At 45.8% G+C, this 17262-nt stretch overlaps 1 long non-coding RNA gene across 1 annotated transcript; it reads left to right on the top strand.

Moving 5' to 3' along the window:
* Window positions 1-11303: 11303 nt before the first annotated feature.
* Window positions 11304-16740, top strand: LOC138794516 (uncharacterized). Its single transcript, XR_011363461.1, has 2 exons — window positions 11304-12278; window positions 14356-16740. It is a non-coding gene; the product is annotated as an uncharacterized lncRNA (long non-coding RNA).
* The last annotated feature ends 522 nt before the right edge of the window (window positions 16741-17262 follow it).

Below are 17262 nucleotides of genomic sequence, written 5' to 3'. Positions count from 1 at the left end.
ACCGGTGTTCTACATCCTACCTAAGATCCACAAATCACTACAACAACCCCCAGGACGCCCCATAGTCGCCTCCACAGACTCCATCCTGTCCCCATTATCCATTTTCCTTGAGAAAATTATAACCCCCCTCATCAAGAACACTCCATCCTTCATCCTTGACACTGGACATTTCCTACAGAATCTTAGAACTTTGAAACAAATCCCACCCTCCAGCCTACTCGTCACACTCGACGTAAACAGCCTATACACCTCCATCCAACATGACAAAGGCATACATGCAGTGAGAACCCTTCTTACCACAACTGACCTATCTAGTCAAGCAGCCGACTTTTGCATAGAGCTACTACACATAGTGTTACACAAAAACTTTTTTCTTTTTGGCGATACCTATTACATGCAGCAATGCGGAACCGCGATGGGTTCGAATGTGGCGCCTCCATACGCAAATAGCTACATGGCCCTATTCGAATCAGAACACATCTACACACACCCACTGTTCCAAACCCATGCACTCTGCTGGTATAGGTACATCGATGACGTGTTCTGCATCTGGCACGGCACAGAAGACACCTTGACACAATTTTTCACATACATGAACAGTATCCGCCCCGAGCTCCAATTCACAATACACCAAGACCCACAGCAAATTTGTTTCTTAGACACATTAGTCATCAAAAACCCGGAAGGCCTAATTAGCACCGATATCTATTCCAAACCCACAGACCGAAATAGCCTACTCCACTTTAAAAGCTGCCATCCTAGAGCCACCAAACTCTCACTTCCTAGATCCCAGTTCAAAAGAGTGACCAGAATAGTCTCGGACAACACATTGATACCAGAGCGAATAGACAATATGGCCACTAAATTCCAGGACCGCGGATATCCCAAATTATTACTACAACAAGAAAGAGCACGCTCTTTATCCAATAACCCAACCACACGTAAAGAAAACAAAGTCCCTCGTATCCCATTTGTACACACGTACCACCCCGTGATTCCCAAAATCCAACAAATAGTCAAGAAACACTGGCCAATTCTCAATAAATCATATCCGCACATTCCAGAATTCTCTGAACCTGTCATGATGTGTCTTAAACGCCCTCCGAACATCCGCAACACACTCATCAGGGCTGACATAGGTAGCCTCAATAGAGGCCCCAGACAAACCGTGCTCAACCCCAAATTGAACGGCACATTCCCCTGCCTGGGCTGCATGAGCTGTTCAAATGTTATCAAGGGTGAACAATTCTCACACCCACTAACAGGAAAATCCTTCAAGGTCAAGGGACATTTTACATGCAACAGCCGCAATGTAATATACATGATCAAGTGCCCCTGCGGACTCGCCTACGTAGGCGAGACTTCTCAGAGGGTGAAGGACAGGATGAGCAGCCACAAGTCTACAATACGCTGTAAGAAAACGTGGCTCCCCATCCCGGAACATTTTGTGGATAAAGGACATACGGTGGCACAATTGAGGTTCCAAGTACTGGAACAAGTTAACCACCCAAGAAGAGGTGGTAATGTGAACCTACTACTGAGGAAACGCGAATCCTATTGGATTCACACACTTCAGACTCTCACTCCCAATGGCTTAAACCGTGAATACGATATTTTGTTTTGATGTATATACTGCATGACATTATGTGTTTACTGTACCGATATATTGACTTTGTACCTATTTACTTTCCAGGTCAACTAGTCACACCATCCTCAGATTCCAGGAGGTAGTATGCCCCCCCTCCCCTGTCCGGTCCCCCCCCCCCCCCTTTCCCCCCTTCTTCCCCCTCCCCCCCCCCCCCCTCTTCCCCCCACCCCCTCCTTGATCCTTATGTGTCTGTTCCACTTACTACCCTATTGCTCTTTATCCATCTATATTCTGCTTCTTTGTCCAGATCATCCTATTATCCATATCCCAGGTTGACTGACTCCATACATATCATTACCTATCCCATTGCAGATTCTTAGTTGCTACAACTCCATAATTTACATTTGCTACAGCTATTATCTAGGTCCCAACCACATCTATCACCCCATACACTCATACTGTGTCCCAATTGACAGATACGATATAGCCTGCCCCTTCACAGCATGTAATTTCCCGATGCGTTCCACTGTGGAACGCATAAGCCGGCAAACCGGAAGTGACGCGCCGGCACTTCCGGTTCTCGGGCTTTTAGAGCGCGGCCAGCCCGGCCGACAGCACACAGCGCTTGACACGCACAGGAGAACGCCAGGAGCGCTCCTGCTCCTAATACCTACCGGTAAGAGCCAGCTCTATCCCTATCTCTCCCATCGTGACCCTTCTCTTTTTCTCTTTGCCTGCTCTGCTTACCTTACCCTCCATACCCCATGGACCATACCATCTCCTTATGCTATTTCCCAAACCTCACCTATCATCCCCATACCTTGCCTGTCTCATGTCCCCTCCATACCCCCTCCATACCGGTCTCCCTATTTCTTTCCCCACCACATCTCATTGACTAGTGATCCTGACTGTATTTACCTACATGATTATTCATGATATTCCTTGCAATATGATATCCCTTTAACAAAGATGTCTAGTATATACTGTATACCGCTTTCCAGATAGATGAGACCCCCTCCTTTTTAGTACCAGTGTTTTCTGCACTAATATAATGTATACCAGCATGTTTTCTTTGTTGATATAGTCATATCTATATATATAGAGATATATATACCACAGGGATCCTCGCTTATGCAGACCCTGAGATACCATTCCTTCCTTAATACTAAGTGATGCCATTATCCATCATCTGTATATTTAGTCCACTATTAATCTAGGCTTCATGATTGTTTAAAGATTACTCCATGATGTCCTTTTTACTCATTCTATGTACTATGACCAGGTACTTATGTATATACTCTTCTCTTCACAGCGACGTTGAAAAAGACCCTGGTAGGGTCGAAACGTCACCAGTCGCCTAAATATAAGCAATTTTCTTCTTTGCACCAATATTGTGTATATGCCTGGCTTTGTTCCCATCACGCTGTCAAATAAACTGTTATAAATTATTGCATGAAAAGAGTGCTACGGAGTTTTCTATTGCTATAATAGTCGGGGTGAGTCATTACTCCACCGTGATAACAACCCAAGGGACCCCCAAACAGCCGGGCAGGTCACTGTCCACAGGGGAACAAGGTATAACCGGCGCTTTAAAATAAAAGCAGGTGTGCCACCAGACTTGTGTGCCCAACCGGCACTGGCGTCACGACACAACATCTTTGGGCCCGGCTATATCTCGGCCAACCACCACAGAAATGGTGTCACGCTCAACCATCTGGCAAGTGACCGGCTGATCCTCCTCAATAACACTGCAGGAGGTCACCCCAATTACACCATTTTGGGAGTTATGTAACTTAGTGATAATCTTTTATTTATCCTTTTGTGGCGGGGGGGGGGGAGGGACAATGGAAAAAATAGGATTTTTTTTTGCATATTAAATGTCTGCTATTCATTCAGCATTCAAGAAAAACAACATAATACATATATTCTCTTGGTCAGCACAATTACAGTTCCTGTTCACATAAATGGCAGCTTAGCTGCAGCAGCCATCTCCACCCAATACACAATACATGGAGACAAAACTCCACCAGTTGACTGTGCTGCACTGTGTAGGTGAGGGACAAGGTAATTTTCCTTGGACAACCTCTATAACTGTCAAGAACAGAAGCAGCTCCCTCCCAGGCAGTAGCAGCAGGGTCCTGGCTGTGTATTACAGCTAGACTTCTACTGCTTTATCTTGGGGTGTGCAAACACAGAACCTCCACAGTCATCCCGGGCTGTGCTCAGGTAACACTGTTATACCCCCCCCCCCCCCCTGTGCTCAGGTAACACTGTTATACACCATCATCATCCCCCTCTGTGCTCAGGTAACACTGTTATACCCCCCCCCCTGTGCTCAGGTAACACTGTTATACACCATCATCCCTCTCTGTGCTCAGGTAACACTGTTATACCCCCCCCCCCTGTGCTCAGGTAACACTGTTATACCCCCCCCTCCCCTGTGCTCAGGTAACACTGTTATACCCCCCCCCCCCCCCCTGTGCTCAGGTAACACTGTTATACACCATCATCCCTCTCTGTGCTCAGGTAACACTGTTATACACCATCATCCCCCTCTGTGCTCAGGTAACACTGTTATACACCATCATCCCCCTCTGTGCTCAGGTAACACTGTTATACACCATCATCCCCCTCTGTGCTCAGGTAACACTGTTATACACCATCATCCCTCTCTGTGCTCAGGTAACACTGTTATACACCATCATCCCTCTCTGTGCTCAGGTAACACTGTTATACACCATCATCCCCCTCTGTGCTCAGGTAACACTGTTATACACCATCATCCCTCTCTGTGCTCAGGTAACACTGTTATACACCATCACCCCCCTCTGTGCTCAGGTAACACTGTTATACACCATCACCCCCCTCTGTGCTCAGGTAACACTGTTATACACCATCATCCCCCTCTGTGCTCAGGTAACACTGTTATACACCATCACCCCCCTCTGTGCTCAGGTAACACTGTTATACACCATCACCCCCCCTCTGTGCTCAGGTAACACTGTTATACACCATCATCCCCCTCTGTGCTCAGGTAACACTGTTATACACCATCATCCCCCTCTGTGCTCAGGTAACACTGTTATACACCATCACCCCCCTCTGTGCTCAGGTAACACTGTTATACACCATCATCCCCCTCTGTGCTCAGGTAACACTGTTATACACCATCCTCCCCCTTCTGTGATCAGGTAACACTGTTATACACCATCACCCCCCTCTGTGCTCAGGTAACACTGTTATACACCATCACCCCCCTCTGTGCTCAGTTAACACTGTTCTACACCATCATCCCCCTCTGTGCTCAGGTAACACTGTTATACACCATCATCCCCCTCTGTGCTCAGGTAACACTGTTCTACACCATCATCCCCCTCTGTGCTCAGGTAACACTGTTCTACACCATCATCCCCCTCTGTGCTCAGGTAACACTGTTATACACCATCATCCCCCTCTGTGCTCAGGTAACACTGTTATACACCATCATCCCCCTCTGTGCTCAGGTAACACTGTTATACACCATCACCCCCCTCTGTGCTCAGGTAACACTGTTATACACCATCATCCCCCTCTGTGCTCAGGTAACACTGTTATACACCATCATCCCCCTCTGTGCTCAGGTAACACTGTTATACACCATCATCCCCCTCTGTGATCAGGTAACACTGTTCTACACCATCATCCCCCTCTGTGCTCAGGTAACACTGTTATACACCATCATCCCCCTGTGTGCTCAGGTAACACTGTTATACACCATCCTCCCCCTCTGTGCTCAGGTAACACTGTTCTACACCATCATCCCCCTGTGTGCTCAGGTAACACTGTTATACACCATCATCCCCCTCTGTGCTCAGGTAACACTGTTATACACCATCACCCCCCTCTGTGCTCAGGTAACACTGTTATACACCATCATCCCCCTCTGTGCTCAGGTAACACTGTTATACACCATCACCCCCCTCTGTGCTCAGGTAACACTGTTATACACTGATAAGTCTAAATTTATATGTTGACCTCTCTCTATGGAGAGAAGCCAAAAACCCAGGTAAAGGATGGTTTTTTAAATTATATCTAGAGGTGGAACCTGCAGTGTTACCAGCTCGTCACTTATACGTCACTGACACAGATAAGACAATGTATCATGATTATAAGCCTGGAGAAAATGGCCCAAGTTTTATTATGGTCATCACATTTTATAGACAGATAAAATATAGGGTGGTAACAAATGCTAATAAGACATAGATGAGGCGGTGCTAGTGATTTAGATATTCAGTCATGCGCAATGGCATCTATATTAGTATTCATTATTATTATTCAAAAAGGTCAAAAAGGTTAGAACAATACATTCTGTACAAAGATACTTTTTCATGAATCCAAGAGCACAATGTATTTGTTTTCCATAAATTGTTTATAGATAAGAGTCTCTGGGTCCTTGGGGATTGTGTCTACAAATGATAACTTTCCAGGAGCTGTTCTAAGTGACGTGCGTCCAGCATTCCTCTTCTTCATCCAGAACATCTCTCTGTCACCCTCTGATCACCTCCAGGCTCTTTAGAGGGCGGTATATATAGGTGTAGTCATATAGGTACGGTGCAAGTAGGTAAAATCCCATTACCTGGCCTTATCAGTCCCCCATTTGACATCCGTGAAGCCTTGGACTGGAATCACTGTGGTTGGTACATAGCCAGAGGTTCCAAAGATACTGTCTGAGCCGCCGGTTGCTCAGGGGTCACATCTTCTCCATAGGGTGAACCCATCCTCCAAGTACTTGTCCAGCATCCAACCTCCAGAAATGTCCAGGCGACACAGATTCAAGAGAACCGATAAAAGAAAGAAACATAATCACGTTAGTTACCTATATGATGGTAGACCTTCTTTTTGTTCGTCAAGGTTTTATACGAGAGAGAAAATACATAAACACTTTTACTGACTAACAGATCAGTATTATGCATAAGACCACTTGGAAGAGACCCTGAAGGACTCCCATTAGTTTATGGGCATCACCATAGGATAGACAAAAAATAGTACCATACGTTTTATTGAAAGTTATAGGTGGCGGAGCAAACTTACAGCAGATGTGGTAGGTAGATCTGCAATAACCGAAAGAAAATACTAAACAATGGGTGAGTCTGTACAGTATACGCCAATATACAGCTTAGTTACAACAAAACAAATAAAAGCTTATTATCAATACCCAAACTAATACAGTATATGTATATATTTAACCTCTCCGGATTTTATCAACATAACCAAACCTTATTGTCTTATCACTGTATATAACAGACGTGACTCTATCACAAGGACTCTACCACTTCAGCATCATGTGGGGATTGGAAAGTCACAACAACTAACTTTAAAAAGTTTATGAAAAGGAAAAGTTTAGATGTGAGCAAATCTTATCTCATGGCAAAAGCAAAAAAAAATGAGAAGTTGATTGATACATAAACCAAAAATAGCATAACAGGTAAATGCAATAAAATCTCCACAATGTGACCTACTATGTAACCACTAGATTCACTTATAATAACCAGATAGTGAATTCACACTCGTCAGTACTGGATTCTCAGTATTTTTACTTCTTTTTAGTCTTTTGACTTCATTTTGTACCTAGAAAACATCTTTATGATTAGATCACACAGGACTAATGACTGGTCACATCTCTTCCTGTACATAATCATATAGTATAATACATAGACCAATAATATGAAGTAACTGGGCGCTTATTACTCATATAATATTTGGATCATACTGAATTGTCTCTTGTCTCACTGAGATCATCACATATTACACATAAGATAACCACCATAGAAATAAAAGCAAAGTATATACTATACATCATTGAAGGTTTCAAACTTTTTTTATGAGAATAATATATCACATGATCCTTTTTGTAATGGTTAATAACATTGGATTGGAACCTTAAACCTTAAACCTATCTTTTGACTGACAGGCCTCTTTAGACACTTGGACTCTTGGCCTCAGTTATATATAGGCCACTAGTATCACCTCAGACATTGGCTTTGTTCTCTCCCATAGCTTTGGCTGACCTGTAAAGAAGACACCAGTACAGACAAGGACATACCTATATAGGCCACCTGTAAGGACATACCTATATGGGCCACCTGTAAGGACATACCTATATAGGCCACCTGTAGCAGGTGGATGACGGCCACTTACATTCCCTGAAACAGGCAGGAAGATGACAGACTATGCAGACAGGCACTTTACGGTGTTACTTACAGTAGGTTATGACAGGTGTAGATAATACAGCCGTACACAACCCTCTCTGCTATATTTGTTGTCCCCTGGGCCGCCCAATGTGAGGATACTATACACCACATTACACATGGCTTCCTTCTGCTGGTTTTGTCAGATAACTTACAGTGGGATACAAGGCTGCCAGCAAATAGTTATTGGATGCCATCTTTACCCTGTACCTCCTCTCCATCCGCTGGTCTCTCAGCTTGTTGCTGATTGTCTCTGGAAAAGACTTAAAAACAAACAGATACACATCTCCCCCTCCACCTGTACACTATGTACGGTTACCTCAGGAAGAGACCGGAAACATCTCCCCCTCCACCTGTACACTATGTACGGTTACCTCAGGAAGAGACCGGAAACATCTCCCATCCACCTGTATACTATGTACGGTTACCTCAGGAAGAGACCGGAAACATCTCCCCCCTCCACCTGTACACTATGTACGGTTACCTCAGGAAGAGACTGGAAACATCTCCCCATCCCCCTGTACACTATGTACGGTTACCTCAGGAAGAGACCGGAAACATCTCCCCATCCCCCTGTACACTATGTGCGGTTACCTCAGGAAGAGACAGGAAACATCTCCCATCCACCTGTATACTATGTACGGTTACCTCAGGAAGAGACCGGAAACATCTCCCCCTCCACCTATACACTATGTACGGTTACCTCAGGAAGAGACCGGAAACATCTCCCATCCACCTGTATACTATGTACGGTTTCCTCAGGAAGGGACGGGAAACATCTCCCATCCACCTGTATACTATGTACGGTTACCTCAGGAAGAGACCGGAAACATCTCCCCATCTCCCTGTATACTATGTACGGTTACCTCAGGAAGAGACCGGAAACATCTCCCCATCCACCTGTACACTATGTACGGTTACCTCAGGAAGAGAGTGGAAACATCTCCCATCCACCTGTACACTATGTACGGTTACCTCAGGAAGAGACCGGAAACATCTCCCCCTCCACCTGTACACTATGTACGGTTACCTCAGGAAGAGACCGGAAACATCTCCCCATCCACCTGTACACTATGTACGGTTACCTCAGGAAGAGACAGGAAACATCTCCCCATGCACCTGTATACTATGTACGGTTACCTCAGGAAGAGACCGGAAACATCTCCCCATCCACCTGTATACTATGTACGGTTACCTCAGGAAGAGACCGGAAACATCTCCCATCCACCTGTATACTATGTACGGTTACCTCAGGAAGAGACCGGAAACATCTCCCCATCCACCTGTACACTATGTACGGTTACCTCAGGAAGAGACTGGAAACATCTGCCCATCCCCCTGTACACTATGTACGGTTACCTCAGGAAGAGACCAGAAACATCTCCCCATCCCCCTGTATACTATGTACGGTTACCTCAGGAAGAGACCGGAAACATCTCCCATCCACCTGTATACTATGTACGGTTTCCTCAGGAAGGGACGGGAAACATCTCCCATCCACCTGTATACTATGTACGGTTACCTCAGGAAGAGACCGGAAACATCTCCCCATCTCCCTGTATACTATGTACGGTTACCTCAGGAAGAGACCGGAAACATCTCCCCATCCACCTGTACACTATGTACGGTTACCTCAGGAAGAGAGTGGAAACATCTCCCATCCACCTGTACACTATGTACGGTTACCTCAGGAAGAGACCGGAAACATCTCCCCCTCCACCTGTACACTATGTACGGTTACCTCAGGAAGAGACCGGAAACATCTCCCCATCCACCTGTACACTATGTACGGTTACCTCAGGAAGAGACAGGAAACATCTCCCCATGCACCTGTATACTATGTACGGTTACCTCAGGAAGAGACCGGAAACATCTCCCCATCCACCTGTATACTATGTACGGTTACCTCAGGAAGAGACCGGAAACATCTCCCATCCACCTGTATACTATGTACGGTTACCTCAGGAAGAGACCGGAAACATCTCCCCATCCACCTGTACACTATGTACGGTTACCTCAGGAAGAGACTGGAAACATCTGCCCATCCCCCTGTACACTATGTACGGTTACCTCAGGAAGAGACCAGAAACATCTCCCCATCCCCCTGTATACTATGTACGGTTACCTCAGGAAGGGACGGGAAACATCTCCCCCTCCACCTGTACACTATGTACGGTTACCTCAGGAAGAGACCGGAAACATCTCCCCCTCCACCTGTATACTATGTACGGTTACCTCAGGAAGAGACCATAAACATCTCCCCTCCACCTGTATACTATGTACGGTTACCTCAGGAAGAGACCGGAAACATCTCCCCCTCCACCTGTATACTATGTACGGTTACCTCAGGAAGAGACCAGAAACATCTCCCCATCCCCCTGTATACTATGTACGGTTACCTCAGGAAGAGACCGGAAACATCTCCCCATCCCCCTGTATACTATGTACGGTTACCTCAGGAAGAGACAGGAAACATCTCCCATCCACCTGTATACTATGTACGGTTACCTCAGGAAGAGACCGGAAACATCTCCCCATTCCCTTGTACGCTTTGTACGGTTACCTCAGGAAGAGACCGGAAACATCTCCCCATTCTCTTGTACACTATGTACGGTTACCTCAGGAAGAGACCGGAAACATCTCCCCCCTCCACCTGTATACTATGTACGGTTACCTCAGGAAGAGACCGGAAACATCTCCCATCCACCTGTACACTATGTACGGTTACCTCAGGAAGAGACTGGAAACATCTCCCATCCACCTGTATACTATGTACGGTTACCTCAGGAAGAGACCGGAAACATCTCCCCATTCACCTGTACACTATGTACGGTTACCTCAGGAAGAGACTGGAAACATCTCCCATCCACCTGTACACTATGTACGGTTACCTCAGGAAGAGACCGGAAACATCTCCCCATCCACCTGTATACTATGTACGGTTACCTCAGGAAGAGACCGGAAACATCTCCCATCCACCTGTATACTATGTACGGTTACCTCAGGAAGAGACCGGAAACATCTCCCATCCACCTGTACACTATGTACGGTTACCTCAGGAAGAGACCGGAAACATCTCCCCCTCCACCTGTACACTATGTACGGTTACCTCAGGAAGAGACCGGAAACATCTCCCATCCACCTGTATACTATGTACGGTTACCTCAGGAAGAGACCGGAAACATCTCCCCATTCCCTTGTACACTATGTACGGTTACCTCAGGAAGAGACCGGAAACATCTCCCATCCACCTGTATACTATGTACGGTTACCTCAGGAAGAGACCGGAAACATCTCCCATCCACCTGTATACTATGTACGGTTATCTCAGGAAGAGACTGAAAACATCTCCCATTCACCTGTACACTATGTACGGTTACCTCAGGAAGAGACTGGAAACATCTCCCATCCACCTGTACACTATGTACGGTTACCTCAGGAAGAGACCGGAAACATCTCCCCATCCACCTGTATACTATGTAAAGGGCCCCCCTTTATAAAAGGGGGACACACGGGATTGCGCCCCCACCCCCCTTTTTAGTACAAGTTTGGTTTTACATGTATGTGGTAGTTGTTCTCTCCCCCCCCCCTTCTTTCTATTCCTACAGGTACCACAAGCCTTGGAGATTCTGCTTAGCAACAGCCAGCGTTGTGATTGGTGATTACAGCTGTGTGGGAATACAGTGAGCTAAAAATAGAAAGGTGCCCTCTGTTTGGATTGGTCAGCTGGCTGAGAGCGGGAGATTTGGAATGGTATTTATAGGGGAGCCGGCTCTCAGCTGTGTCAGTCAGAGTAGCTGTACAGAAGAAGCTGCTGTGCTGTGTACTGCTGGTTTCTGTGAAAGAGCTAAGGGCACACTGGGCTAGAGCGGTGCTTGTAAGCATAGCAAGGCTGTTAGTGTGGCCCTGTAAAAGAGCTTCAGCAGTACCTGTCACATAGCTAACAGGTTTCAGCAGCTGCCATAGTCGGTATAGAGAGCCTTCTCACTGAGCTTATCCGGAGGGCAGAAGGAGCTGGAGGTGAAGCATGGCTGAGGCGGTGTCTAGCAGAGCCGGTGTCCGAGGAAGTTGCTCCCTAGCGTATGGAGGAAGAGGAGAATTGTGTGCCGTATACTGCCCCCTAGAGACCTGGAGGTATTACAAGAGGCGAGTGCTGCGGAAGACAGGAGGCATAGAGGAAGAAGCAGCCGGGGGGAGCGGCCATATAAGCGGAGTAGGAGCAGTAAGAGAGCTGATTCAGCTCCCCTCCCGCCGCCCCCTTCTGGCAGTACCCCCGGCACATCGCCATCATAGCCGAGGTTCCCATAGGAGCCGCGGTGCAGCCTCCCCACAGATGACCGCGCCCCCACCGGTGTCCGCAGCCCCGCAGGTGACCGCAGCCCCGCAGGTGTCCGCATCCCAGCAGAGTGCCGCAGAGGAGTTTACACCGCAGCAGATCCGTGGAGAGGAGTCAGCAGCTGTGGGTGAGAACATCAACGTGGGTCCTGTCCCTGATGTGAGCATGAGTGATTTGTTTGCCAATGATGCTGTGAAAAAGTTTTGTGCCCTGGTAGCTAAAGGGTTTAATAGCAGTCCATCGCTGGCTAATGTGTGGTCTCAGAGTACGATTGCTGTACCTAATGTGTCAGTTCCAGGTTCAGAGCGCTCTGCTTCTTGTAATACGCCAGTGATTGAGAAGTATGCTGGTGTGCCTGAGATTTGTGTTAAAGAGGCTCTAGCCTGTGAGCAGAGCGCTCTGCTTCTTGAGATTTGTGTTAAAGAGGCTCTAGCCTGGGAGCAGAGCGCTCTGCTTCTTAAATACGCCAGTGATTGAGAAGGTGCTGATGTGCCTGAGATTTGTGTTAAAGAGGCTCTAGCCTGTGTGATGTTACCGCTTGGCTTCCACTTACAATTATGTGTGAAGGAAAAAATCTGGAAGGGTGAATTTGTAGATGTGATGTCATTGCTACCTGCTAGTAAGGATGTGTTGGTGAAGCGTACAGATGATAAACCTGATGATGTTAAAAAGTCACCACCTCGTTCTATTTTTAACTGGTTACATGCTTATTAAACCATCTATTGTGCTGTAGTGGGAGAGAAGCGCCCTGAGCTGTGTTCCTCCTTATTTCAGCACTTGGATAAGATATTAGAGGCATACCGCAGTTTTGGCGATATGGCCTGGTTTAACTATGATGAAATGTTTGAGCCTGGAAAGAATGTTGCCACATCTCGCCAGGTTCCCAGACAGGCAGAAAGCTGAATTGATTATTCATGGGTTCTCAATTGGCTTTGATGTTCCGCCTTAGGATGGTTTAGGATGCGTGGTGGTGGACAATTTAAAATCTGTGTCCTTGCATGAGGCCGTGGTTAGGGACAAAATAATGAAGGAAGTTCGGGAAGGGAGGGTTGCGGGACCTTTTTCTGCACCCCCCTTTCCTAACTTTCGCATCTCCCCCTTAGGATTGGTCCCTAAAAAGGAGCCAGGGGAGTACAGGTTAATTCATCATTTATCTTACCCGTTGCACTCTTCCTTGAATGATAATGCAGATAAATCTTTGTCATCAGTTTCTTATGCTTCATTAAATGACGCTGTAAGAGTTATTCGTGTTTTTTGGTGTTCGGGCCCTGTTAGCTAAATGTGATATAAAGTCTGCGTTCCGTTTGTTACTGGTTAATCCTGAAGGTTTTAGTTCACTTGGCTTTTGTTTTGATAATAATTATTACTTTTATCGTTGTTTACCAATGGGTTTTACTCTTTCATGCTATTACTTTGAGTTTTTTTTTTTTTTTTTTTGCAACGTTTCTGCACTGGATGGTGAATTATGGGGTACCGGATGGTGCCGTCGTTCACTACCTAGACGTTTTTCGGTTTATTGGTTTATTGCCGTGTCACTGTTTAGAGTTTCTAGGTATCACATTGGATACAGTGAGAATGGAATTCAGATTAAAAGTTATCCAGATTAAAATGCGCATTGAAGTGTATGTTACAGAAAGTTAAGGTGACTTTAAAGGAATTGCAATCAGTTTTAGGTTTGTTGGCTTTTATTATGCGTGTCATTCCTATGGGTCGTATATTTCTAAGAGACTCTATGCAGCTACTGCTGGTTTAAAATCTCCCCGTGCTCACATCCGCCTTACCAAACCGCTTAAGGAGGATCTGAGCATGTGGTTGGAGTTTGTATCTACTTTGAATGGTCATTCTGTCTTTTTACCGGAGTTTGTAGAGTCTGATGCTATTGCTTTATATACTGATGCGGCGAGTGCTCACGGTTACGGGGCTTATTTTGCTGGATAGTGGTCAGCCGAGCCTTGGCCTGATACATGGGTCCAGGCTGGTGTATGTAAGAACATTGTTCTGTTAGAATTATTCCCGGTGTTTTATTAAGGTCTGATAATAAAGGAGTCCTTTATGCAGTGAATTGCCTGTCTTCAAAATCAGCCATGGTTATAAAATTGTTACGCCACTTAGTATTGTACTGTATGTCTAATAAGATCTGGCTAAAGGCTGTACATTTACAGGGTAGTAAGAACACTATAGCTGATTCTTTATCTCGTGGTCAGTTTGCAGATTTCCGGCGTCTGGCTCCGGAGGCGGTGGCTGTGGGCACTGCTTGCCCAAATCACTTGTGGTCGCCGATCTGGGACTAACAGCGCAGCTAATTAGGAAGTCAGTGGCACCTCGTACTTGGACTGCCTACGCAGTTGCATGGTCCCAGTGGAAGTCTTTTGTTTTTCCTTACAGGAGCACCATCTACAACATGATGTGTGGTTGTCATTAGCTTTTGTAAATATGTTAATTGCTAAACAGCTTTCTCACTCTGCTATAGTGAAATCTTTGTATGGTGTTTCGTTCTTTTTTAAAATTCTGGGTCTGCATAGTATTTCTAGTTTTTTCCTTATTAAACAGGTTCTTAAAGGTTACAAAAAGGGACGTGTCTCTCCAGATGTGCGTCGCCCTATTACTATTGATCTGTTATTAAAGTTACATGAAGTTTTACATATTGTTTGTTGTTCTAGTTTTGAGGATGTTTTGTTTAAAGCATTATTTTCATTAGCTTTCTTTGGCGCTTTTTGCCTGGGTGAGTTAGTATCATTTAGTAAAACCTCTCCCTCGGGCTTGTTGTTTTCAGACATTTCTATTAGTTTTGGCGTTTTATGTGTTTTGTTAAGATATTCTAAACTGATCAGCTGGGTAGGGGTTCGCTTGTAAAGTTAAATACATTTAGTGGCTCTGTAGTTTGTCCAGTACAGTGTATGGCGGCTTTTCTTGCTGTTAGACCTGCTATTGATGGTATTTTATTTATACACCAGGATTTGTCTTTTGTTACTAGGTACCAGTTTAACAGGGTTCTTAAGTTGCTTTGCGGAGCTAGGCCTCTCTGAATTGCGTTTTACCAGTCACTCTTTCAGGATTGGCGCGGCAACTGAGGCCGCTGCAGCAGGGTTGGACGAGCAGTTGATTAAGCGTTTGGGCAGATGGGACTCTGATCGCTTTAGATTATACATTTAGACCTGGTCTAGTTCACTAGTAATTATCTTCTTTTCTTTCAGGTAAGAGTAGGCGTGTATGGATCCTAGGCCACTCATTTGTGGTATGGGCTTCCAAGAGAGCTGAGCGGCATAATTATGGGGTGAACCTGAGTTTTGACTTGGAGCAGTTTGAGGTGCAGTGGTTCGGGTATAGTGGTCTCCGGTGGAGGGAAATATATGCCATCCTGCATAGTCTAGCCTCAGCTCTGCCCCCCCCCCCCCCCGATATTTTAATTATACACGCTGGGGGCGATGACATAGGAAAATTAAAAACTCTGGACTTATTGTGGAGATCAAGAGGGATCTGTCGTTGTTTAAATGTATTTTTTCCTGAGTGTATTTTAGTTTTTTCTGAGATCATTCCTCGTCTCTCCTGGATGCGCAAAGGACTGTACTTCTACGAAAAAATTAGGAAGCGTATTAACTTTGCAGTGTCTAAATTTATCCCCTCTCTAGGTGGCCTATCATTTAGGCACCTGGACCTTGAGGGATATTTACCCGCCTTTATTGGTCTGACCTCGTGCACCTATCCGACATTGGGTCAGACATTCTAAATGCCAATTTTCAGTCAATTATAGAATTGGGTGCCGTGGCACTGTTGGAGGTGGGGCCTGGTCAGCTTCTCTGACCAGGCAGGTGGGGTATTGTCGCCCTGCTCTCAGGGCGGGCATGTCCTTCTGTTAAGCTATGGCTCGGTTATTTATTTATTGATTTATTTATTGATTAAATTATTTGATTATTTATGATATTGGTGCTTAACAGTGTATTTGCTTACCCTTATTAAAGTGCCACGGCCTTTATATTCCAAATGCTTGTTAGTCTTATTTCAGGGGGGTATTGGGGGCTGCATTTCCGTGTAAAGGGCCCCCCTTTATAAAAGGGGGACACACGGGATTGCGCCCCCACCCCCCTTTTTAGTACAAGTTTGGTTTTACATGTATGTGGTAGTTGTTCTCTCCCCCCCCCCTTCTTTCTATTCCTACAGGTACCACAAGCCTTGGAGATTCTGCTTAGCAACAGCCAGCGTTGTGATTGGTGATTACAGCTGTGTGGGAATACAGTGAGCTAAAAATAGAAAGGTGCCCTCTGTTTGGATTGGTCAGCTGGCTGAGAGCGGGAGATTTGGAATGGTATTTATAGGGGAGCCGGCTCTCAGCTGTGTCAGTCAGAGTAGCTGTACAGAAGAAGCTGCTCCCACCCGCCCTCCCTTATGTTCAAGGACTTTGTCGTGGCACTTTGATAGAGGGGGTATTGTCGCCCTGCTCTCAGGGCGGGCATGTCCTTCTGTTAAGCTATGGCTCGGTTATTTATTTATTGATTTATTTATTGATTAAATTATTTGATTATTTATGATATTGGTGCTTAACAGTGTATTTGCTTACCCTTATTAAAGTGCCACGGCCTTTATATTCCAAATGCTTGTTAGTCTTATTTCAGGGGGGGTATTGGGGGCTGCATTTCCGTGTACGGTTACCTCAGGAAGAGACCGGAAACATCTCCCATCCACCTGTATACTATGTACGGTTACCTCAGGAAGAGACCGGAAACATCTCCCATCCACCTGTACACTATGTACGGTTACCTCAGGAAGAGACCGGAAACATCTCCCCCTCCACCTGTACACTATGTACGGTTACCTCAGGAAGAGACCGGAAACATCTCCCATCCACCTGTATACTATGTACGGTTACCTCAGGAAGAGACCGGAAAAATCTCCCCATTCCCTTGTACACTATGTACGGTTACCTCAGGAAGAGACCGGAAACATCTCCCATCCACCTGTATACTATGTACGGTTACCTCAGGAAGAGACCGGAAACATCTCCCATCCACCTGTATACTATGTACGGTTATCTCAGGAAGAGACTGGAAACATCTCCCATTCACCTGTACACGATGTACGGTTACCTCAGGAAGAGACCGGAAACATCTCCCCAT

The sequence above is a fragment of the Dendropsophus ebraccatus genome, chromosome 6 (genome assembly GCF_027789765.1).
Source record: "Dendropsophus ebraccatus isolate aDenEbr1 chromosome 6, aDenEbr1.pat, whole genome shotgun sequence".
NCBI lineage: Eukaryota > Metazoa > Chordata > Amphibia > Anura > Hylidae > Dendropsophus > Dendropsophus ebraccatus.
This window is presented reverse-complemented; position numbering and strand designations above follow the sequence as displayed.